The 25360-nt window shown below is 46.8% G+C and overlaps 2 long non-coding RNA genes across 3 annotated transcripts in view; one reads left to right on the top strand and one right to left on the bottom strand.

Annotated features, from left to right (window-relative positions):
* LOC110407325 lies at window positions 4028-24239 on the top strand. 2 transcript variants are annotated; one of them, XR_002443860.1, is made up of 4 exons: window positions 4028-4102; window positions 16485-16990; window positions 17240-17592; window positions 23800-24239. It is a non-coding gene; the product is annotated as an uncharacterized LOC110407325 (long non-coding RNA). The 2 variants fall into 2 exon arrangements; XR_002443859.1 differs by lacking the exon at window positions 4028-4102 and adding an exon at window positions 14246-14280.
* The window catches only part of LOC110407324, a 161528-nt gene continuing 153210 nt past the window's right edge, over window positions 17043-25360 (bottom strand). Inside the window, exons 9-11 of the long non-coding RNA XR_002443858.1 lie at window positions 24163-24286; window positions 20703-21437; window positions 17043-19767 (exon numbers count right to left, since the gene is read on the bottom strand). This is a non-coding gene — a long non-coding RNA (uncharacterized LOC110407324). The remainder of the gene's footprint in view (window positions 19768-20702; window positions 21438-24162; window positions 24287-25360) is intronic.

Below are 25360 nucleotides of genomic sequence, written 5' to 3'. Positions count from 1 at the left end.
TGTTGAAGGGTAAATCCAAACCCACCTTTGATGGCCCAGAGAGGAGCTCCTGACTGTGCTTTCCAGCTTCAGTCCATCAGGTGATCAAAAGGAGGAAATATGAAAGGTTAAGGATGGCCAATATGGATAGAAACGCATGGCCCCACTCCTTCTTCCCAGTAGCTCATCACTATGAGTGCCCTCTGAAGGACCACTGTGACTGCAGAGCACAGCAGCCCCTTGCTCCCGCCAAGCTGTCCCACAGGAATCACGTACCAGCAGCGTTTCCACCTCCTGTCACCCAGCTGCTTTTGCAGACTTTTGCACCTCCACTGAAAAAAATAATAATAATAAAAGGTTTTTCACTTTTGGACAGAAAGAGGAAATAGCATACAGTAAGAGCCAGACGTGGCCTGGTCCCATCAAGGTGGCAGTGTACGTTTATCTGTACATGGGCTCAGCACTTCAGAGTTCTCATGTGGCCAAAGTTAAGCGCGTGTGAGTGTTTGCATAATGAGAGCCACGTGCGTTGTGATTTAACGAGTAGGAAAGAACATCAGTTGGCTATTCAGTATTTAATTACGCCTACTCCATTTCATGCTGCAGTGAAGGTTTTCTTGGTCTCTAAAGTAGATGGCATTTTCTGCTTTAGACTTTCTGGATCCTCAAAGAACACAAATTCTTCTAAATATTATCTGAATCCTTTTTTTTTATCAAGAAGCATGAGATTTGTGTGTGTCTGTAGAGCAAAGAATGCTTCCAAACCTTGTGTTAACCTATGGTCTAGTTCCAGTTCCTCCCTGAGATATCTAGCGACATAATTAATAAAGACAAAATAACTTAAGAAAATCTGATGAAACCAATGTGGAGCTTTTCAGGGGAAAGGTCACCTTCCACCCAGACCAGATTAAAAACCTCAGAAACATTTATACTGATGGTAGGATGGGGCTGGAAGGGCCATTTCTTGGGAATATCCCTTTTTGTTTGTTTTGCTTTCTATCAGATCACTTTTGAAACACATTCCCTGCCCATAAGCCCCCAACACATGAGCTGGGTGTTCAGCCAGTCGGAAAGCCAACCATGGCGGCCGGCCGTGGCGATGTACCTGACGAATGGAGGGAGGTCCCATTTCCCCACTTCTCTTCATCTTTATCTTAGACAAGAAGGGGGGGGAAAAAACTCTGATTTCCAGACAGCCATGAAAGCTAAATAAACATGCATGTAAATGAGAGGTTATTTGGATGAGGATTTGTGGATGTTGGCAAGAGCAGCACAACTTATGACTTTACTTTTTCTTTCTTTTTTCTTCTCTACCTCTCTCGTTGTTGTTGTTTTTTTTTTTTCCCCCCTCTATTTCAGTCTCTCTCTTCTGAAGGCCGGTGGAGATGTTTTTTAAGGCAAGAGCTTATTTTTAGATCTCGTTGTTACGGCAAAACCAGGAAAATGACCTTTTCATTTAGTCAGGAGGTGTCGTGTGATTGGCAAGAGAGGACACACGGTGTGTAGGACCTGAGCCACCCGTGTCCTGGGTCCTGCAGGAGCTTCCTTGCCCCCATTCCCTCTGCTCAGCTCCTGGGGGGACAGCCCATGTCCTCCAAGACCAGAAGGCTTGGTATGCAGACAGAGTTAATGCCCACTTCTTGTTTCACCATCCGAGGCTGTTGCTAAAGGGAAAATGGGAGCCAGGTTCTCAGCTCAGGCAGAAGCTGGGAGTGGGGTGAGGGCCCTTGTGTGCCTTAGGAAGACCTCAGTGTCATGCCACAGCTTGTAAGCGGCGAGGAATTTGTGTGTGTGTGTGTTTCTGTTCTTTTACCCACAATAATCAGGCCCTTTCACTCCTGGGCTTTGAAATCGTGTCTGCAAGGATTTGAAAATGGAGTTATTCTCCTGCGAGGCCTGAGGCTGCTGCTTCCAAACTGTTTATTTTCTTTTAATTTTGTACTTTGACCAACTTTTAACTGGCTTTTCTTTCTCACTTTAACATACGTATGCTTTCTGAATGTAATCTCCACAAGGTTTAATTCTAGCCCGTCTTACAAACACAAATAGCCCTATGCCATCTGGCTCCTGCCCATCCCAGCTCTCATCTACCAGAGCACAGTGGGTACCATTGCCCCCCACCTCCAGAACTGCTGGGTCTGCAGGGGATCCCTGGGTCCCTCTGGCAGGGACCCATCCAGCTCAGTTCACACTGAGTCCCTCTCTTCCTCCATGCCTGTAACTCTTGGGTTTTGTTTTTTTTTTTGCCTGCTGATGAGTGGGAGTAATATTTCACCCCCGAAAAGCCTTTCAGGATGTCAAGACAAGATTAAAAAATATATGTGTGTGTCTTCATATGCATGTGTGTGTGCATCTCTGTATGTACGTTTGTGAACAAGCATGGGCATAAGTCCCCAAATGTGTACACCCATCATTTCCAAAGGCAGCAAAAGGATACTTGTCAGAGGTAGTGATTTACTGCAAGATTTAATGAGGTTCTTGTCAGAACCTGGTGTAGTGGTGTAAATGCAAATGTCAGGTCAATATAAATCACAAGGGCAGGGGACAGAGAGAAAGAAATGCTCTGCTTCTCACCGAGAGATAAACCAGCTCCGTGCTTAAAGTGCTCTCCTCCTTGATCTACCATTTGAGATAAGCTAATATACAGCTCCATTAAGTGTCCTCTGCTGCCTTAATTGCTGATTAACGGGAGGGGCAGGGCCCCAGCTGGGCAGGGTTCATTCCCCCCGGGATCTGATGGCTTGCACAAGCCAGGGACCTCGCTCTCCTATGAACTCCTTTTGCTCCCATGTAGCCAATGCTCTGCTCTTCTTTCTTTTTACACCCTCTGAGCTGGGAGCCTTTGGGTTTGCAGGCAGAGGCAGGCAAGCTGCGAGGCTGCGTCTCCTCCCCCAGCCTCCTGTTTGCATGGAATCTGCATCAATTTGAGAGTGCCTTGAGTTGCTCAGATTTGGGAGAAGGTGGCCCCCCCACTTCCAGAGTTATTGGGAACGGCTTAAAGCTTTGTTTCCTCTGGAAGTGCAGGAAAAAACATGGGGACCGCTGGGCCCTGTCTCTGTGCCCACTCTGCTGTCTCAAGGTACATGCATCCCTCCCAAGCCTCCTGGCCGTGCTGTTTTGCTTTGCTATGCATTGCCTACTGGGATCCTGCTTGCTTTTCCTTTCTAGAGGGGCTGGGACAGGGTCAGGGAAGGCCACATGGTGCTGCTCTGCCTTAAGCACGCAGCTTCTCCCAATATCAGTAGCAAAAACCATTAAAGATGCTATCAGATCTAAAAGCTGGCTCTTCTTTTTTTTTTTTTTTTTTTTTTTTTTTCTGGTCCACTCATAAAGCCTCTCAAAGAGATCCGAACTGGAAAAGACAGGCACCTAACAGTGCAAACCACAAAGGGGGGAATAAAGCTGGCAGAAGGCTGCTGCTATTTTCCATGACTGATCCGAGCAGTGCGAGCTGCTGGCACGGCAAGGGAACAGCCACAGCAGCACAAAGGGATAAAGCAGGGGAGCAGAGCCCGAGCTGTGTCCTGCAGCCCAGTGCCAGGTCTGGCACTGCCTCTTTGGCACCATGAGCCAGGATGGGGAGCTGCAGTTAATGAAGTCTGCAGCTTTTATTCTCCTGCCTGCGTTGAATGAGCTGCGGTGCCAGGACCCGGTGGGAACGCTCTGCAGGCATGGGGGAATCCAGTCCCAGCATGACAGCATGGCCAGGATGCATGGTGTGATGGAATGCCCAGAGCCAGGGGAGGTGGAGGTGCTTGCACCAAGCAGGGCTGTGGCAGTGCATGGCGTTTCGTTTCTTTCTCCCTCTCTGTCCTTATGGGATGTTTGCTAACTGAGGGAGCTCTAGAAAACAAGAAGTCGTTAGAGCCTGCTCCTTTGCCTTCTTTAAATGCACGTCACCCTGGCTTGCCTGCTAGTCAGGAGCAATGTTTTATGCCCAGGACATGGCACAGTCAGATGCCTCCAAGGATCAAATGCACCACCAATGTTTGCCATTCCTGTGATTATTTATTCTTACCTGTTCTCTATTCTTATTCTTTTTAGTGCCAAGGGACTCAGCCTGTGGAAATCTAAGTCTCTGAGGACTCCTATGTGACCAAAGCCTGGATTTCTCATCTCACAGGTTAGTAGGCGCCATCAGGTGTGTGCTATCACATGTACTGTCCTTTCCCATATTGTTCTGGTTGTGTGTACGTTTGGTTATTGCTGGATGCTGCCCATGGCTTGGGGCACCCATGCAGTGATGAGCACTGCTGGTTTGTGCTGGCGCTAACGAGCAATTGTGGACTGTAGTGCCAGTTGCTAAACCACTTCTTTACTGCGTGCAAATACTGCAAAAAGCATTTATTCTTGATCTATTTATTTTTTTTTTCTGGGCAAGCCACCTATTGGCCGAGTTCTTGTAGCTTCTGGACACTAGAGGCCTCTAGATGCTGCGCTATGATTAACGCCAGTTGTGGCAGCCCTGTGCAATTAGCAGTCACTGGGAGCAGGGCAGCAGGGCTGGTGGCACCCAGGTGGTTTTATTCCCCTCTGCAAGCACTGGTGCAATGTAGGATAGGCGCTGCAGGAGGGGTGGGCTGGGGGAGCTCGGGGTGCAGGAGGATTCGTTGCTCTCAGATGGTCGGTGCGTGTGCAAACCCAGGCAGCAGGCTGCGTCAGGGGGGCTGCCGTGTCTTTGGACTAAACCCAAAAATGTGCTTTAGGAAGAATGTTACGAAACATGAAAATGAGCATTTTATATCTGCGTTATAGCAAAAAAATAAAATTTAAAAAAAAAAGAAAATTAAAGCCTGCACTGGCCCACCCAGCGCTGCGTTTCTGTCCTCCACAAGCCCACACATCTTGAAGGCAAAAGACTTCGGCATGTTGCTGTCTAGAGCAGCCCAGGCTCTGTTTTGCATCCCAGCATTTCTCATGGAGACTTCAGGCTGAATTTCCCAATGGGAAGGGGAAGATTTCCCTCCTTTGCCCTTCCAACTCTGTCTTATGGGAAGCCCTTCACACTGCTCCCTGCCTGGTCACAGGGATCTGCTCTGTTGGGAACTGTCCTGGAATCATCCGCTTTGTGTTTTTCTCCTGGATTTTCCTCATTCCTGGGACACACCGGACGCTGCCTCATGGAGTGTTTCTCCAAGGGCTGAGGTTGCTGCTCGTCTGAGAGCCCTGACTGCTCCATGTTGGGTAATGCAAGAGTCATGGCCAGGCAACCAGAAAGGGGCAAGGTGATGTTTTTCAGAAGTGCTGTCCTACTGAGATCCAGAGCTTGCATCGGGCCAGCACCAGCTGTGGCTGGCTTGTTGATCTTCCTTTCCAGGCACTGCCCCAGAGCAACCTGTTCTCCAAGTCTTAAGCCTGTCACACCAGGTGACAAAGATTGGGGCAACATGAGAAGCCCCCCAAACAAATTCAGGTGTGCCTCATCATCCATACCCCAGCAAACAGCTACCAACCTGTAGCAAGCAGTTGAATCTAAGGGTCACCAGACTGGTAAGCTGAAGCACAGATAAAGGGCATGACCTCAGTGGGGTTTGGGTGTGTGAAGCCAGCCCTGAGCCCAGCGAGCCCCATCCCCAGCACAGACTGGGAGGCAGAGTCAGCCCCAGTGCAGCCCACACTGCTGCTGCCCTTGCTTCCAGAAGCTATAAATGCCATTACAGCTGACTGCTGCAATTAGCGCACGGCGTGCTCCTGCTGCAGGGGTGTTGCTGCTCACTGGGGGCTTTAGCAGATGTTGGGGCAGTTTGGCTCCCAGCACCCCAAGGAAGACGATTTGCAGCCGATCCAGTCTTTAGCTTCTCAGCGTTGCTGCCCTGCTCCTTTAAGCAGTAGCCAGAAGCCTTCCAAATATTATCATCTTACCAAAAGAAGAGGGGGAGGGAAAAAAAAAAAGAACGTGTTTTGGCATGAGAACAATTTCTCCATTACCTCAATTAGTTCAAATGATCTGGAAAGGTTCTCTCTGGAGAAATCAAGTGAAATCTCAGCCAGCAAAGGGGCTGGTGGCTGGTTGGTTGCTGGAGGTGTTGATATGAGCGTTAGTCAGCAGTGTAGATTGCAGTGAAGTAAGTCAGTGCTGCTGTCGCTGCTGTCTGGCTGCCGTCATAAATTAATTAATTATATCACTGCAGTAATTGAAGGCCTTATTCTCTCTGGGTTCCAGGCTCTGGCACCTCCCTGCCTGTTGCTGAAGCTGTCCATCAAGTCAGCGAGGGCTGGGTCTCACCGGGATAATTATTTCCTGAAAGGCTGTGAAGTCCCTTCTTAAAAAGTGAGCAGCAAGTGCAGGAAAGATGCAGAAGAGCAAGGCCAGATTTGTGCTGCCAGCACCCCGGGGTTGTTGTCCCTTTGCAGTAGGAAGCAGAAGCATCCTCACGTTCCCTGGCAAGGCAATGGGGTGCTTTGATTTGGTGCCCCAAATCAGCTCAGTGCCTATAGTGGGGCTGAGACCAACCCAAACAAACGCTGTGGTGGAGTAAAACCAAGATAGGCTGAGAGCATTCCGGGTCTGGCAACCGCGCTGGTGTAAATCAGTGTCCCCGCACTGGCGCTGGTGGAGCTGTGCCAAATTCCACCAGCTGAGGGGCTGGATTGCATATTCTACCTATAAAAATGGTGTTTAGGATATCTTGGCAAAAGTCGGTATTTTAGCAACCCACTTATAACTGGGCAATGCTGTGTAGGGATGAAATCCAGTTGCACTGGTGAAAAAAAACACTAATCAGGCTAAATAAAATCACAGCATGGGTCTGTAGGGCAGAGCTTGCTTTGCTCCGCTCTTGTAAGGTTACTTTGTTCTAGGGTTCCTGCTAAAAATTGTCAGACGCATAGGGATGATCCCTGAATTGCAGTGAGGAAGAGGAGAGAGTGCCCTCACTCCCAGCACTTGCTGGTCAGCAATTGCATGATGTTCCAGGAAGCCTTATTTAGGGGACACTCAATCATTTTGGGGGCTGAAGGTGAAGTGTAGCCTTTCTTCACATAGGGTCATAGAATCACAGAATGATTAAGGTTGGAAAAGACCTCTGAGATCCCCAAGCTCAACCCCAACGCATCCCACTGTGCCCACTGACCGTGTTCCCAAGTGCTGCATCCCCACGGTTCTGAACAACTCCACGGAATTATTCCTAACATCCAACCTGAAACATCTGGTATCTCATCTTTTCTCATGGTAAAAGTGCAACATTTTCGCTGGTCCCCTTGAGACAAAGCCCCACGTGGCCACTGTTGAGTAGGTCTGGGAGAGGGACCTGTCCCCTCCCTGTCCCCACACCCCAGCCCCACTGCGCAGTGACTCATGGCATGATGCAGTGTTTTCAGAAAACAGGGTTTCAAGGTGTGCTGCTCTATAGGAAGCCCTAAGAGCTATGGAATATTTTTGTAGGCCAATAAACCTCTCAATTAGTGCTGTAAATGAGGCAAATGCTCTTATTCTGGACATTGCCCAAGACATAATGCATTTCTGCCATTGCGGCAAGAAACCCTTTAAGCATTTGACTGATTTGGGCGGCAAAGGCACAGGGTTCTGTAATTGAACTCCAGGGAAAATGTAACCAGTCCTTTCTGTGGAAGGTTTCCTATAGAAAAGAGAATACTTTTGTCCAGGGCTGCTGCCAGGTGATGTTTTCAGAGCAGCTCTCAGCGATGTTGGATTGTTAGGACAGCACTGCAGATCTGCGGAGTGCAATGCTCTGCACTCTGGGTGGGTGCTCTGGCAACTCCAGGAGTTTGCAGTGAGAGGGGGAAAAATCAGGCAGAACCAGAATGGAGCTAAAGGAAAACCAGCTGTATTTCTCTTGCAAGGGAGAGTGACTGTTTTCTTTATTTTAATATCTGCTTTAAAATAGCATGCCTAGCCATCAGCTTATTTTGTGATGAATGATTGGAACTCGAGCTGAATTTTTCATATGATTCAGCAAAACTGGAAAAAGCGCTTCAGGGGAGCAACTGTGTGCTACTGACCTGCAGGGAAAGGGGAGGGAGGATGGAGGCAAGGCTGGTTGTGACCTGGGAGCCTGCTCTGGGGGCTGTATAAACAGTGGAGAGTGGGGATGCCGCCCTCCAGCACCTCAATTCAGTGCTCTTATTGACGTGTAGCTGAGTGGGGCTCTCTGGCCGTGCCCTTCGGGCAGTGAAAGGGGTGGAGCATCCCACTGCCATTGCTTTTGAGGTCTGCTTGCTTCCCCTGGCAAAAGCATGGGGCTTTTCCCCCTCTGCTCCTCGGCTCTTTTTACCTGCTGGGAGATGAGGGACAGCTCAGGGCACAGCCACATTCCTGCAGGTTGGCAGTGCCACGGTGTCTCCAGTCACTTGGGGTGAAAAGCCTCAATTACTCAATAACCAGCCAAGCATGGCAAGACCAGAAGCAACGAGTGCTTCTCCTGGCTTCAGGGCAAAGGCTAAAATCTGCTCGAGGAGCTAAATTAGCCACCTCACTGGCACTTCTTCCCATCCCCATTCTGCTCCTGGTGCTCACAAGAATGAGGTCAGTGACAAATTCCCAGTTCTCCCCACCACGCGCACCACCTCTCCTTTCCAACCCCATCTAATTAGCACTGTAAGGCAAAGAAGGGCCAAAGTGGGGGCCTGAGTGCGAGGGTGGAATCCAGTCTTGAAGAAACTGGGAGAAGACGTTCTGGGAAGATCTTATCCAAACGGCTGCAGCGCTGTGAATTGGGGTGAAATGCACTGATTTACACCAAGGAAAAGCTGAGCTCCTCCCGTTCTGCTCCAGGCCAGGAGATAATGGGATAGGAATAGGAATAACTCAGCCATTCCTGATGAATTCCTGTCCAAAAATGCCATGGATGCAGCTTGTGGGGTTGGACAGAAAGCTGTGGAACGTGTCAGCCATGTGAGTGCAGGGCACCTGTCTGCGGGACAGGCGGAGCATCCCTTATTTATTAACGTTGAAATTAATAAATAAGTTCAAAAGCAATGAAATTCATACAGAGTTTTTTAAAGCAGCCCTTTGGTATGTTTAAGTTGCCGGAAAAGCGCTGTATCTCTGTGAGCTGATCAGAAACAATGTCATCCTTGCTGAATAGTTTTACTTAAAAAATAGTTTTAGCATTTCTTCTGGATTTCCAGCAATCAAAATATGTTGTCCAAAAGCTGCGAGGGCTTAGGGAAGAAGGGAAGGGAAGAGAAAAGAGAAGGGAAGGGAAGGGAAGGGAAGGGAAGGGAAGGGAAGGGAAACTAAGATATTTCCTAGGAAGTGAAAGATGTAACGTAAACGTTACTGCAGTCGGAGCCCTTCTTGTTTAAAGATGAGATCAGCAGAAATGAAATCCCGCTACCGAGGAGATGCACTGGATCCGAGGTGGATGCTCAGTGGGCAGCGCCGTGCTTTGAGATGCTCACAGTTCTCCCTGTGCCTCCTGCTCCACATCCTCCCAGTTCAGCTCCGTCCCATCCCACGTCCCCCGCAGGGTCCTGTCCCAGCCCAGCACCGCGAGCTGCCTCCATCTGAAGGGGTTTTCTTGGTATTATGATTCTGTGGTCAAAAGGTTGCACATGCTATTTTTTTTTTTTTTCTGATGCAGAGGCTTAGAAAGAGTGGAAAGGAAAATATTTTGATAATTATTCAGGCCAGCGGGTTACATAAAAGGTTCCATAGCCCTCTGCATCAAACCTTAACAGTTCAAACCACAAATTCTGTTTTTGCAGCCATAAAACGTTCAGGGCTCCAAAAAAAAAAAAAAGAGATAAAAAAGAAATAAAATAATAAAATCCATTTTCCATTCGCTTGAAACTTATAAAATTTTATGCGGTGACAAAATGAGGGTTTGCTCCCAGAAGGAAACTGCCCCGAGAACTTTGTCTTGTAGGTGCGGTGGGAGCAAGAATGGCCGTGGTCACATTGAGCACGTGCTGAGGATGTCACGGAGCAGCAGCATCAGTTTCTGGTTGGTAATGAAGGTTGAGGTTTATATGCAAAAATCCCAGCTGTGTAATTATTTTTGCTTTCTAAGGAACCGTTGTCTGCACGCTCACTGGGGATAAGAAAGTTGCACTTTCTGTATGGGTTCTCGATGTTAAAAAAAGCCATCTCATCTCTCGAAAGAATGAAGAAATATGTTAAAAATTCCCCCACAGCCACAAAAGCACAGACTGTTACCAGCTAAAGAACAGCACCGTTCCCCTGCGTGGTAGCATTTGACACTTCTGGGGACTGGCAACATTCTGCAGAAGAGAATTAAAAAATAGCTGCGTGGAAGTGACAAAATTCTCTTTGCTTTTCCTTTTCCATTTAGAGAGGAAAAAACAAGAAGCTCGCTTTATGTTCTTGTTGCATGGGAAACATTAAAAAGTCGTCTAATCTCCGGCAGTAGTGCTAATTAGTGAGCAAGCATGAGATCTGGGAGGAGAAATAAAACCGTGACCTGGGCTTTCTGCAGTGCAACTCAGAGTCGTGTAACATTGAAAGCCCCAGTGCATTTTGCTTTTGATTCCGTAGGCTTCATAATTAACAGCCTGAGAGGAAATGGGTGCAGCAAAGGAACACAGGCCTTCAGTTTGGTAAATGCTTTGGCATTAGCGGCTCTTGGGGATGGGGATGCGTGGAAATGCAGCTGGGAGCTGGAGCTCCCACGGGGAGCACTGCCACAATCTGCCTCTGTGGTCATTCCCAGTTCTCCTCACCTCCTTCTGGAGCCTTCTCAGGGCACTGAGCTTCCAGCAGTACTGAATAATGACACTGTGCCTAATTAACAACTGGATCCAGAAAAGAAAGGATACGGTAGGGTAGAGTAGAGTAAAGTAAAGTTGGGTAGGGTAGAGTGGAATGGAATAGAATGAGATGGGGTGGGATGGGATGGGATGGGATGGGATGGGATGGGATGGGATGGGGTAGAGTGGGGTAGAGTAGAGTAGAGTAGAGTAGAGTAGAGTAGAGTAGAGTAGAGTAGAATAGAATAGAATAGAATAGAATAGAATAGAATAGAATAGAATAGAATAGAATAGAATAGAATAGAATAGAATAGAATAGAATAGAATANATAGAATAGAATAGAATAGAATAGAATAGAATAGAATAGAATAGAATAGAATAGAATAGAATAGAATAGAATAGAATAGAATAGAATAGAATAGGTGAAAGCCTGGATTTACCCAAGCAATTGCTAAAAAACAGTGGGAATTTTCTAGAGCCCATACAGAAGAAAACAATTCCATTACAATCAAGAAGTAATAAAGTGCTATCCCAGCCAGAAGCATTGACCAGAATAGGCCGAAAGGAGCTCTGCTTCTGTGTCCTGCACATCTTTATTAGCATCTGTATTAGCAGTATGTTTCCCTTTTTATTTAATGCAAACTCCTTTCTTGCAGTTGTCAGCTGTATTCCATTTAGTTTTTGCATTTCTCTCTTATTTCCCAACATTCTAAATGGGGCTGCCAGCCTGTGGAGCTCCTGACATCTAATTGAGCCCTACCGTTACTACAGAATCTCTCCACAGCTCTCAAACCAGAGCAAAATTGAGCCAGATATCATGAGATCACTGGGAAAATCTCATCGCCCATTGGAGGTTACGTAGGGCTTAAAATCATCTCCTTCATTATTGATGAGCAGGGGGAAAGAAAAGTGAATTATTTTAATCTGTGTATCCTTGTAAGGCTTTTGACAAGCGGTCAAACCACCACGTTAATCCCTAATCCCTCAGTAATCATCACCCAGCAATTTTAAAACGTGGTCTCTGAGAATTGCAAGAGGAGCCAACCAAAAAGAGTCCACCCATCAGAGGGCTCTTATTATTATGTTTTATTAGTATTAGCATTACTAGCATTATTGTTTTTAAAGCACACCTCCAGCACGTCTCACAGAAACCTCTTCCCCATCTGCTCTGCATCGAGAGTGGCAGGAAAAGGGGCAAAGTCAATCACCCAATGCAGAATGATGTTGAAGGTGACTTTAATAAAATAAAAGTAATTCTTCCTTTAAAAAATTACATAGTTTGCCACACATTTTAAAGCACAGAATGCGTTGCGTAACTCCTAACCACCAAGCGAGCCAGGAATACTGTATCCCTTTATTCTCCAAATTTAATAGTTATAATTAGAACCTTTCCTATGTGGTTTCTATATCTACATGTAATTCTAAAAAAATCCCTCTTGTCTTTCCCAATAAACTGAGGCATTGTTACACAGACTGCAGTGAAACAATTAAAGTGAGAAATGGAGACGCGGGGTTTTGAACAGGGGTGTTGGTTTTTTTTTTTGCATGTTGCGAGGCCAAAAAATTCTCCAGCTTGCAGTGTTCTCACTTAGCATCAGTTCCGTCCCCGTGCTGCTGCTGTCCACACGTGGGGAGCTGCTAGAGGCCAAGGGTGACTGCAAAGAAGTGAGATGAACTTCTTCTGTAGCAAAGTCCTGTTCTTAATGCGTGTGTTCTGTGTTTCGGGAGTAATCGCAGCGTGGCCGTGTGGTTGTGCACACTCGTGGTGGTGGTGGTTGATCTCTGCTTGCAGGTAACGGCGATAGGATGAGAGGTGGTGGCCTTACCTTGCACCAGGGGAGGTTCAGGTTGGATATTAGGAACAATTTCTTCTCAGGAAGAGCAGCCGGCCACTGGCACAGCTGCCCAGGGAGTGGGGGAGGGGGTCACCATCCCTGGGGATGTTCAAGAACTGTGGGGATGTGGCACTGAGGGACGCAGTTACGGGCACAGTGGGATGGGTTGGGGATCTTAGAGGCCTTTTCCAACCTTAATGATTCAGTGATTCTCGGTATGAATTAATATTTTGGTGTGTCATTATTTTTTTCGTTGTGGCTTGTTTTCCATCTCTCCTGCTCTGTGTGTCAAAAGATGATGGACACACGTAGAAGCGGGCCTTAAAACACACAGCATTGCCCGCAGTTCTTCCTATAATCAAAGCACGTGCCCACCCATAGCTAATTAGCCCAATGTCAGCTGACTGGTTTAGAGCAGTGCCACCTCCTACACGAAGCAGAGAGCCTTTGGCAATGGGCAATGGAGGGAAAGTGGTACCTGGAGGATGGGATGTGTTACCTTCAGAAATTCATGATGTAAAGTCTATTTGTGCATGTTTATTTATAGATGCAGGGAGGTGTTTTTTCACTTTAGTGTCTGTGTTAAATAAGAAGTAGGATTGCTTTGCAGGGAAAACGGAGTTAAATCTATTCCAGAAAAGTTTCAAAGGTTGAAGCTGATGAAAAATCTCAGTCCGGGGGTGTATGTGTGTCACCATGATTAAAGCCAAGGTCTCTCCTCGCCCCCAAGTCCCAGCATTGCACTTTGCAGTGAGCTAGGAGAACACATTTGGCTACAATCTAGACACAATTTTTCAAAATCCTTTCCCTTCTATCTTTTTCTTTATTTTTTTCCCCCTTTCCCCCAGCTCTCCCCCCCACCACCACCCTGAATTTATGGGTCAGGAACCCTCAACATTGTCCTGATGGATTAAGCAGAGACAAGTTGTATCAAGTAAATTAAAAATGAAATAGTTACAGCTGTTGGAGCAGTCTCGGGGCCGGAGGAGGTAAAAGGACTTTCTACCCTTGAGGGGCCTGGAAGTAATCTGCGAAGCACCAAACACTTAAATAAAGGCAGCTTGAGTGAGGGCTGACGGCTGGGGAATGGGAGAGCATCCAGCATCCAGCGCAGCGGGCGCAGGGCAGCCCTCATTGCATTGTTGCTGTCGTGGATTGCTGCGATCTGTCATTGATCTCTGGGTTTGGTGGGTATTTGATTTTTAATGCCTAACTTCTATCAGGCGATGCATCGGCGGTGGCACTGCAAACAGGGCTCTGCTTCATCCCAGGGACCGGTTAGGGCTGGGAATGGGACCAGTTCTTCACGCTTCAGCTGGGAAGCCAAGCACAGCCTCTCCCTGTCCATTATGAACCAAGCACAGAAAAACGCGGCCATAATTCACCTTTTTTGAATTCAAAAGTTGTACAGAACCACCCTGTTTGGCCAAATAGAAGCACTTCAGAGCACATCGCTACGGTGGGCAAGCACCTGCGAGCCATGGACGTGTATTTATTGCTGCAGTGTTGGGGACTGTCTGAGTTAATGGAGCAGAGATGTCAGGGAATAAAATACGCAGCGATGCTCATCCTCAGTGTAGCAGAAATGCTAAGTGACGGCCTGAAGCAGTGATTGAGCACCTGGTGGGAAGGCAGGGCCAGCCCAGGGGAGCTCAGGTGCATGCAATGCAATGCACCTGAGTGACCAGAAGGGGTGGAGCCAGGATCCACCCCTGCCCAGACCTCATTTAAGGGTTGGCAGTGGAAGTGAGAGTATCTTGCTGGAGATCCTTGCCTGCCTGAGGTCTTCCAAAGGTAAGCATTTTTTTTTTCCTTTGTTTCTTTGTCTGTAGCTGCTGTATTTGGGCTTGTTCTCATTTGCTGCAGCCTAGGATTGTGCCACTCTGCTATTATTGCAATACTTTCCATCACGTTATAGCATCACACTCAGCCCGGACCCACTGCTGGCACTGGTATCCCTGACTGACTCTGTGTGTGGTGGGGTTTGGCTGAAGAGCTGAAATGAGTCCCACAGACAACAGCATCTTTAGCTCCCCAGCATTACAGGGAGGAAGTGGAGGAGGACACATCCCCAGCAGCAGGATCTGCTGCTCCACCATAAACCTCTCCCCAGCTGGATGTAAATCCTTCAGCTTTCTGCTTGAGCTCAGCATCTGCAGCTGCACATTTATTCGAGCAGTGAGCAGGGCCAAAAGGAGTAAATGTGAGTGATGGGACTGCTAGCGTGAGAACATTACACAGCTTCCACTGGCATGATGAAGCACCCTGAGAGCCCCCACCAGGGACTGCAGTGGGGTCCTGGGCTGGGCAGGGTCCTGTGCTGGTGGCATTGCTGCTGCTGGCTTGGACTGCACCCAGAGCAGCACAAGGGCACCCCAGGCACTGGCTGTTCCCTTGGGTCATACAACCATGCCAAATTGTGCTGAATTTTTGCCTTTGTTTCTGTTGGTGTTAGTGTTGATGTTGTTGTTGCCATTATTACACTTCCTATTGCATTAACACATAGGTCCCTGTCATAACAAGAGCCCTCTGTGCTAACACTTCCCAGCGTGAAATGAAACAGGGAGGACTGTCCTCAGACACCCACGCTCTCTCCTCTCCTTTGCTGCTTAATTCTTTTGGAATCTCATGGTATCTCAGCCCTGCGTGTTGCTTTCTATCCTTTTCTTGTACAGGAGCTGTGTTGAGCTTGGGGGTTTGGTTTGTTCTTGGTTTTGCTTTGCTCTGTTTTTTGTTTTTTTTTTTTTTAATTTGTTTTTTACTGTGTAACTTCTTGTAAAGTGGTTCTATTAACTTTGTCAAGCATGTTGACAACACATGCGAGCTGCCTTTCTCAGTTGAGAAGGACACTTTGGTTTGGGGTCTTTTCTCAGCGGAAAAATGTGTTAATTTGCAATGCTACCTTGGAGCCAGAAGTAGCTGCCAATGCATGGTTGCTTTTCCAGAAAAATACTGGGGGTGGTGGGGGTATTTCAAATGCTGCAGGACTTTGAACCAAGCATGCACAGGCCTGCCTTGCTGGGAAAACCAGCGTGCAGCATGGCCAGCCAGGCTCCAAGAGGCAGTGCCCCAAAGGGGACGGTCCCCATTGTTGGTGTGGGGCGGGGGCCCCTCTGCAGCCCTACCACGTGGTTCTGCTGTCGGATGCTGGCCATGCCACAGCCATTGCTCACGGCTGCATCCTGGAGCCCAGACGAGAACATTCATTTCACACCACAGACAGATTTTTACACCCCCCCCTCCCTCCCACCCCCCAATGCTTTCTTTTATCGAGTTTCAATATAATAAACAAAGGGGATGATATTATTTCGCTGGCAAAGGCTCCAGCTAATGCACAAACAGTTTTCAATACTGGCACAGGGAGGGACTTTTTCACCATATAGTGGCCAATCAGACCCGTATCAGTCCCAATGGCAGCAGGAAATAGAAACTCCAATCTTTTACCTTGAAGAATAGCTGCAATTCATACCCTGCTCATAGCACTCTTTTATGCTAGCACAGCAAACTAACTCATCACAGTAGTATCAAAGGAAACTTTTCCGAGGTGTTGACATACAGCAAAGGGACAATTCAGCATTTAACCATCTGGGGCCATGGCATGGTGTCTGCAGCAGGGCTCTAGCTTGCTTTATGTGCAAGCTTTCCTTCTCAGAAGGACTCTGGGCATGCTGCTTCACTCTGCTGCTGCCCCTTGACGTTCTTCAGGCTGCCAATCATGAACTGAAGTCTTATTCTTGATTTTTGCCAAAGCCCTTCCCAATGGAGTATATCTAAATTGGTACCTAATTAATTGAGATAGAGGGGCGGAGGCAGCTGTGTTCAACCCCATCACTCCTTCTGTCCTCTCGGCTTTCCCTGTAGGTGCCCTTAGCCATGGGCACCAACAGAGCTTTGAACAGTTGAGCGGTTGTGAACACAAAGGATATTTCGTGGGGGTGATAAGCCTATTTATTTTGTAACTCACAACACTTTTTATTACTTTTCTTGTTTTATTTCAGAGTCAGCTTTTGAGCATTCCTTTCTGGAGCTGAAAGAGCATAAAGTCATTACAGAGAGCCTCATTAAACGTGTTTCATGAGAGCAGATTGATCCCACAGCCCTAGGATCAGCATTACAGCAAGGACAGCCCAGAAGCCCCATCCTACCAGGGCTGAGTATCACTGGGAGACCCTACTCACCAAGGGACAGACTGACTGCTGTCACCAACACCCAGACAAGGCCTGGAAACTGCAGCTGTGTGTAACAACACCACTGCCAATTTCTCCACCCAGAACAAGCCAAGATTCATTTGTGACCAAAATTCCTGCACTAATGCTAACCACCATCTGATTATGTGATTTTCCTGAGATGATGGTGCAAGTCATTGTCCCAGAAAGGGCTCAGGTGGGCACTCTGCAGCCCCCATTCCCTGCTGCCTACCTCTGCCTCTGGTTGGTCCAGTGCCCTGTGCAGCCCTGTCACCTGCACTCCGCTCCCTGCTGGAAAAATGTGCTCGTTTTCAAAGGTAAGGGAGTCTTGGGTTACTAGGAACACAAATCATTACGAGTAAAACTGCATTCCCAATTTATTGTATTTGTTTTATTTATAATTTTATTACTTATTCCACATTTTCCATATTTTCCATGTGTTTCGCGTCATTCTGGTCCATTTAGGCCTTGACGTGGAAACTTGGGCTCTTCTCCCTGCCTGACGTGTTGAAGGCTTCATAAACAGCCTTGTTTCATTGTTTGCTCTGCATGTTTCCATCCCGCAGGTGTGTGGCTGAAGCTGTGCTTGGGACAAGTCCGAATGCTCTCTGCCTGGGGAACAGGATGGGGCTGAAGGGAAGAAAAGCAGCAGTTAACGCAATAAGTAGTGAAAATTAAGCAAACTGTTCAAGTGGTGCTTTAACAAAGGACAGTTTGAGACTGTGAGTTGTGTTTGTTGTTTTTTTTTTTTTTTTTTCTTTACGTTAAGGAAAGAAGGAGAGAGAAGATTTTTCCACGCAGTCGACATGTTGCATGTGCACATCCAGAGGTCTCACTGAACCAAAAAAACAATTCACTGACTGAGGAAACTCCTCCCTGTGCTGGTTCATTCCCTGCGCTGCACATCTGCTCCTGGAAGGTAATGTCATGCATCTGTGTCCGTAGTTAATTCACTGTTTTCTCCTCTCCTTGATGCATAGGCAAGTATTTGCTTTCAGGCTCACATCTGACCACAATCTGTGAGCAAATCAGGCGTGTTCAGCAATGCTGCTCGTAGCCGCGCTTCCAAGGTTTTGTGTCAACGGGAACATTAGGTCAATTTGCAAACAGCCTCAGAAAATCTGGTGCAGCATCTCTAACGCTATTGACAGGGACTGCCTGAATTCGGCATTGCCGGGCTAACAGTTGTCATTCAGCTCTTGAGCAGATTTGCACCACCACCACCTCATCTATTTTTCATCAGTCTTGCACCCTCCGTGACATCCGTATCAATCCCTGAGTTCAGTCTGATTCAGTTCAGTCCCGCGCGTACTGTGTGTGCAGCCATGCTCAGGCCTGAGTAATCCCTTAGATAGCAAAGAAAAAGGAAAAAAATAAAAATGAAAAAGAAAGAGGAGCCCAAAAAAACAACTCATTGAGTTTATTCTAGATCAACTCTGGGGCAGGGAGTTGCAACTGAATGATTTTTTTTAAGGTCCCTTCCCCAACCCAAGCCATTCTATGAGTCCACACTCAGAAACACACACACAAAAGTCACATTTCATGGCAGGGGATGGGCAGGGAGATTGGATTAAAACATCTGGTGGGGTAATTAAATCCCTAAGAAGCTGACACTCCAAGCTGCCCCTCCACAACCGTTGTGCTGCATCACCTCCACTTCCCAGTACTGCAGCCGCTCTCGCCTCGCCCTGCGCTAACCCTGGCTCTGACCTGCCGTGGCTCCCCATTAGAGCTGCAATTAGGGGGTGACTCTTAATAGCGAGGTCTTGCTTAGGAGTGGCGAGAAATGTTTCTGTAGCTCACACACAACAATTAAAGATAATTTAAAATGTAAGTAATTGGACTGGGTTTCTGGAAACTACTGTAGAGGTCTTGTCCCAGGCATCTGACAGGCATGGTGGTGTATTTTGACAAGTTTTGTGCAGATTTCCATTAAATACCAACTAGCAGCTCTATTTTCTTTGGAGTCACTGGTCAGGAAATGGTGATTGTGAAAGGTCAGGTCTGGAAGGCTTGGGAGGGGATGGAGGTGTTATTCACGTTCTGATCCATAGGGATCCTGTTCCAACATAAATCTTGCAGTTGCTTCATCCTTGCTTTCTGCACAGGCTTGCAGCAGGAGAAGGGTTGATCCACAGGGATCTTCTGTTGAGTTTCATTACCCCTGCTGAGATGCTGGGGGGGTGGGGGGCGTGGGATCTACAAAATGCCCACTGGAAAGCTGGGGAGTCTGCATCTAGACACCTAGCAAGCAGCAAAATGTTTGATTGTATCTCCATCCCATCGCAGCATTGCGCTAAACCTCCTAGTTTGCAAAAGTAGATGAGAAATTGCAGTTAGTTCAAGGCTTCTGCAAGGTCAGCAAAGCGTGAACATCCTGCAGAATGCACCCAGATATTTTCAGAGCCTCAGCAGTCCCTGAAAGAGCTTTGCCTCGTGCAAACCAACTGTCGGATGAGCATGGATTCTGCCACATGTCCCAGCAACAAGGAGCCATCTGTGCAGCACACTGCACGTAACCTTTCCTCTCACCCCTTCTTCTCCCTCACTTTTCTTCCAAGTTGTCTCTTTTTTGACCTACATTTAAGATACCCAATGAATCCCAGCTGAGCACAGAGTTAAATATGCAACCCAGTACCAGCATGCAAATGAGGAGTCAGTCCATGTACATCAGAGTGAGAACAAACATATTAAAACAGGACCATCAGAAAAGGGGAAGGGACCCATTGTGAACATAGTCACCTTCTGTCACATTTCATTGCTGTGGGTTCCTCTCTCACTTGTGGAGACTTTTGCTCCCAAGTCACTTCAGATAGGCCTGTAAAAGAACTTCCATAACTGGTTTTCTGAAGCGTGCTCAAAAGCCAGAGACAACATCTCTGTACTGTCGATGTCTTCGGCTTGTGCCACTGGATGGTAAAATCAAATGCCTGCAGAAGCAGTTGCATGATCACGATGCCTGAAGGTTCGACCTTTGTATAGCCTATAGAAGACAAACTACATATAGGAAATCAAAGCTACAGCAGTCTCACCCTCATTATTGCTTTCAAGCAGCTGTCTTTCTGTCTGTAGTAAGTCAGATGCATTGGCAACACTGCAAAAAAAAAAAAAAAAAATCATGGGACTTCATGAACACCAGAAAATGAAATCAAATGTATACATAAAAAATAAAGAAATTAAACAGTTCTCTGCATTTCACTGCATTTGTCCCAAACTTAAACTGCACAACCATCAAAAAGAAAAAAAAAAAGACCAAACTTTTAAAAATCCTTGTATCACTTTAGAAAGGAAGAATAATCCCAACTGAGAATATGCCCAAATTGAATGTGGTGTTGTCAACAAGGGACTCTGAAATTGTGCTTGAAATGTACCAAGAGCTGCAGTTCTTACTTTAGTCATGACTAAAGTGTTACTTCCATCACGGACAGGTCATTACAGAGGAGACAGAGTGACCAGAGCTGGTTTGGGGCTTTGGTCTTCTTTCTTCAAGAGCCCAGTTTCAGCTCTAACACTCCCTTCTCTTTTGCCTTTAAAGCCATTGAGGTGCTCAGGCCCAGTATGGGGCACATTGCTATGACCCTTGCAGGGGACTGAGTGCCCCTGACCAGTGTCACCGTGCCTTAGGCAGGGGCCCACAGTGCAATGCCTGGGGCCACTCCAAGAGGAGGTTTGTATTACTATCACAGCACTGCCTTCACCTCATTGCCTAGCACAGCCCATTTGGAGAGCGTTCCATGTTGGGCCGCACAGGGGACAGGAGGGGGGAAAAACACGGGCAAAACACATCTAGCTTTGAAACATCGGCGTCCACATCACCAAACCCTCTGCCCTTGTCCATACAAAACCCTTGTAGGATGCTTGGAGGTAAGCTTTTCAAAATGTTTTTGAACACATAACACGTAGGAAAATAACGTGCTATAGAAACTTGGCAACGAGTCCGGCTCCAGTAGCCAAGTTGGGCATGGAAAAAAAAATTAGACAATAAAAGGTCATTTCTAGCCAAGTTTTAAGCGAGTATACAATACATACCTTTTTTTTCCCCCTGCTCCTTGCCTTAGTTATTGGCCAACTTGGCCAGGATCTTATGGAAAACACTGAAATGGAATTATTATAATTGTGTGGTTTTTTTTCCTCTTTTTGACCAAGCAAAAGTTCTTATAAGCAATAATTTAATTATGGCAAAAGCATAACACAGACACGGTTTTAAGGATGCATCATCACAAGAAAAAACCCCACAGCTCTTTTCTGCACCAAACTTTAAACTACAGCTACTTCATGTGCGCCAGTGAACTAATACTACTGCTATTTATGGGTTTTTTTTTAATTATTTATTATAAAGCCTGCCATAAAGTGGAAAACTACTGGTGCCGCTCACCTTTCCAAGCATTCTGTGTAGGATGACACAAGAGCAGTTTTGCAAAGCTGACCTAAATGAGTGAATAAAGGAGTCGAGCACGAGAATGAAAGGGAAGAAAACAAATTGGATTTGAATATGCTAAGCAAAATAAATAAAAAAAAAAAGAAAGGAGGGGACCACAAGCCTAAGATCAACAGGAATATTATAAGCTGCCGATTTGGAGCTGTGTTAGACAGGAACAATTGTTTCCTTTCTGCCACTTACTGACCGAAGAAGGCCATTCCTTTGCAGAGTCGATCTGACACGTTCTCATATTCTCTTGGAAATGTCCTTCCAACTCAGATGACTTCTTAGCAAGTGAAGGTTTTGCCGGATGTGTTTACCTCTTGGCAATTTTTTTTTTTTGTCTTTTCACAAAACAAGAATCCAAGGTTAAAAAAAAATTAAAAAAAATCAGCATCCCAATTTCTATTTATACCACTGGAAAATGGGAGAAAGCTACAGCAATGGAAAAAGCAAAATATTTTCAGTTTGGAGAGACTGATATTTTTAACGGAATATATCAATGGCAAAACTAATTTTGCAAAGAGCGGGGTATTTTCCCCCAGTGACATTTCATGGCAGAACACCACAAGCTGCCTCCAAGCCCCTGTGGGCTGCAGCAAGCGAATGGGAATGGGCTGCAAGCAGCAGAGTGGGACAGTTGGACCAGTTGACCTTAATGACTCTATGGCTTAATTAACTAGCACACTAGAAGGCTGTTCCGTGCTATATAGATGGCATTTGTTGGCTGGCATGGCTGATTCTGAGCTGCAGGAGCTGCAAGTTGGATGGAAAGAGTAAACACAGTGAGCAACACTGGAGTCACGTTGGATGGGGCACTGAACAACCCCACTGCTGACACATACAGTGAGTGGCTGACCTGCCACAGGGAACTGTCCCTGGTCACTTGCTGCTGATGCTGCACGTTCGTGAGCTCATAGGGAGAAAAGTCTGCAGGTGACACTGTTGGCCACTGGTTCAAGAACGCTGCTGGATCTCTTGCAGACAAGCAGTGGATATGGGGTTGGGTCACACTGCTCCTCGCTGCCTGCCCTGCTCCCTTTCCCATCAGGGTAGACTGTTTTTGGCAAACAGTCTTTGACTATGGAAGTGCTATAAATTAAAAAAAAAAAGAAATTCAGAAATATTATGAGGAGAGGAGTATGTCTTTTCCTGCAAAATCCAGAACTCATCTCACTGCTGTGTCATCAGCTCAGATCTTGGTCTCGGCCATTCCCTTGTCTCTTGCTCAGCCATGACCCACTGCTCATCCTCTGCGCTGACAGGACACTAAGTCCTGCCTAAGTGCAAGAACCTCAGAGCATCAGTAGGACATCCCACCCAGCCAAAGAACCCGGAGGAAGCTTCTAAGCTTGTGTGAGTCACTCATCATCTCAAGCAGCATTAGAAGGAAATTGCCTTAGGGCACTGTCATCACCATGTGTGAGTATTTGTTGACAGCAAATGTCTGTGCTACTGTTACGAACCTCAGGCTGGGCTAGGTTTGAACCTAAGATCACCACTTTTAGCACATATACATTGGCCAGCTGGGCTGAAAAATGGAGAATTCAGCGTCACCAGAAGCTGGCAGTTGCTTTAAAGTTAATGTGCATCTGTGCATAGCCTTTGCCAGCAACAAATGCAGACTGATGGACTTAGCTTAGTTGAGAACAAAATATTCTTACATCCCAATGAACCTTCAAAGAGGGAGGTGAAAAAATACCATTAGTGATCTGGAACAAGACTTGTTAGCAGGGGACAAGACTGCAAATAGATACACACACTCCTGCCATCGTTACACAGTCTTTCACTCCTACAGCTACCAAGAACCTGCACATTATCCCTGAGCCCAGTTCATGTTCCCATGGTCTGATGGCATCACCGGGAGAGCGTATTCCAGCCAGGGAAAGTAGCACAGACTGGAGGCTTCCCAGGCAAGAATAAGGCTGATGCATGTGTCACCCAAAAGCTCCCTCCACATACCTCATTGCAAGACATCTCCCTGAAATTACTGCCTACAAACCAACTGGCAAGCAGACATTACAGCTTTTCCTATAGGCTAGGTGTGAATTAACAAGGAGGTGGCTGGGCCATTTCCTCCCAGCTCTTCCTCCAGGCTGCTCAGCTCAGTCTGTGTAACCTCATCATCCTCCTAGCAGAAGGCTATTTCTGCCTCCCAAATACGCACAAGAAAAGCCTTGGGTTGACGCAGAATGGAAAAGAGCTTCATGGCTTCCCTGGAGAAGGGGAATGCAAGACAGTGGTCGGCAGCCCTCTTCCCACCTGATGGAGCCTAGAACCAATTTTATCTAAGATCCATGGACAAATTGATGTGCTCACTGCACTCACAAAGGCTGGCCGAGATCCTAGCGGAGCTGAAGGCAACTTGAGACCTGGCCAGCCCAAGCAGAGCACAACGTTGCTGTTGTTGTTTAAAAATGATACTCATTAAGACCAGAAGTCAGGCAGTGATTGCCTTCTGCAGCTGATAATACCAAAGGAGGGAGATGGTGGAAAATGAAACCTCGGAAAAGTAAAACTTATTTGGCACCGCTGATTAAAACCAGTTTGTGTTTCATTGTGAGAGGCTGCGTTTGCTCAAGGTTTATTCAGCTCTGGTCTCTTCCATCTACATACGGTTTCTTTTTATGACTGTGGAGTTATATGAATCTATTAATTTTTTTTCCTGAAAGTTTCATAATAACAATGCCTGTTTTTTTCGTACAGCACTTTACAGCCACGCGTCTGGAAATACATTGCAAATAGGCAATTAGTGTCAGCCCTATTCTGAAGATGGAGAAACTCAAGCAGAGTCCGAGCAAGACAGCTATGAAAGAACAATGCCAAAATTAGGCCGTTTGTTTCATCTTGACAAACTAGAACTACAACCTCCTGAAGACAACCTAAAGCATTTCATTTAGCTAGCAGTAACTCGATGCAGTCCCCACAGAAGGAGAAGCAACAGACATGGCTCAGGTTGGACAGACAAGAGGACGGCAGCGAGGACAGACTGACTCATGCTCAAGAATAGAGGTAGGAAGAGGACTTCCAGTAATGACAGACTTCAAAGAGGCCACTGCAACTACTCACATCCCAAATCCAGCGCTGAGGGATCCCCCTCCAGCGAAGGGCTGACCGTCACAGGTCTGCAGGCTCCTATTTTCTGACCAAAGCTTGCTGCATTTTTCCCCTCCGCGTTCTTTAATGGGAAGATCTGGAAAGGTTAAAGCTCAGAGTTGAAAACCAGTGAGATAATATTATTTGAGGCAAATCTCTAACCCTTTAATCAGTCTATGTGGGAGGCAAGAACAATGTTAGATGCGAGGGAATAATAAATTATTAATACTGTGTCTAAGTTGAGATTAGTCAGATTCCAGAGACATATAATAACTGCCTGCTGCCACCTCTGTTATGGAAGTGTGGAGGCAATGAGCAGGTTCACGGTGAGGAAGCAGGTCCTGGGGCAGGACAGTGCTGCCAGACACATTGTGGCAACGCACTCAGCCCTTCACATAGCTGCTGGATGTAATACCATAGCCCTTGCAAAAGCTCAGAGCAGCTTTATCCCGGGGTCCTGCACAATCTCACTACCTCTCCATCAGATCCAGCCCAACCTGGGCTGCTGCATCCAGGGATGCCCAGCCCTGTCCGGTGCTCCTGGAGCCCTGCTCGTGGGTGGGATGCTCGGGAGAGTCAGAGATGGGAGAGAAAAATGAGGTGAACAGGTAAGAATACAGACACTATGAAGTGAACAAACATTTAGAAGAAAAACACAAAAGAAATAAAGATACCAAGAGGGAAAGAGATGGTGAATGGCATGAAGGCAGTTAATGAGAGCCAGAAATGCAAGTTGGAGAAATGTTGATTTTATTTAGCATTAATTGCAGGAAAGAGCCTATAAAGTGTGGTAAAAAATTATTAAGTACCACTATGCAATGCCAGCTTTATGCCAGCCATCCCTACGAAGCAGGTGTATTATTCCTAGTTCCCTAGGTATAAATAAATAACTGCTTTTCCATGTCTTTTTTTTTTTTAATGATGGCTTTTCATTAATTTTTACTGCCATATTGTTACAGTTCTGATTCCTTCAGAGCAGCTTTGGGGATCGGTCAGTGCTGCAGTGTGCGTATGCAGGTCGGCACGTGTGAGCTATGGGCACTGCATGGGAGCTGCAGTGTCTGTGATCACAGCACCCCAGGGGTGCAGCCCCGATCCTCTTGCCCATGCACCAAAACACGACCTCACCCATGGTCTGAGCTCTGACAGCAGTATCTGGGTAAATACAGAA

Source organism: Numida meleagris, chromosome 17 (genome assembly GCF_002078875.1).
Source record: "Numida meleagris isolate 19003 breed g44 Domestic line chromosome 17, NumMel1.0, whole genome shotgun sequence".
Classification (NCBI taxonomy): Eukaryota; Metazoa; Chordata; class Aves; order Galliformes; family Numididae; genus Numida; species Numida meleagris.
Note: the sequence above shows the minus strand (reverse complement) of the source record. Positions and strands in the feature narration are given on the sequence as shown.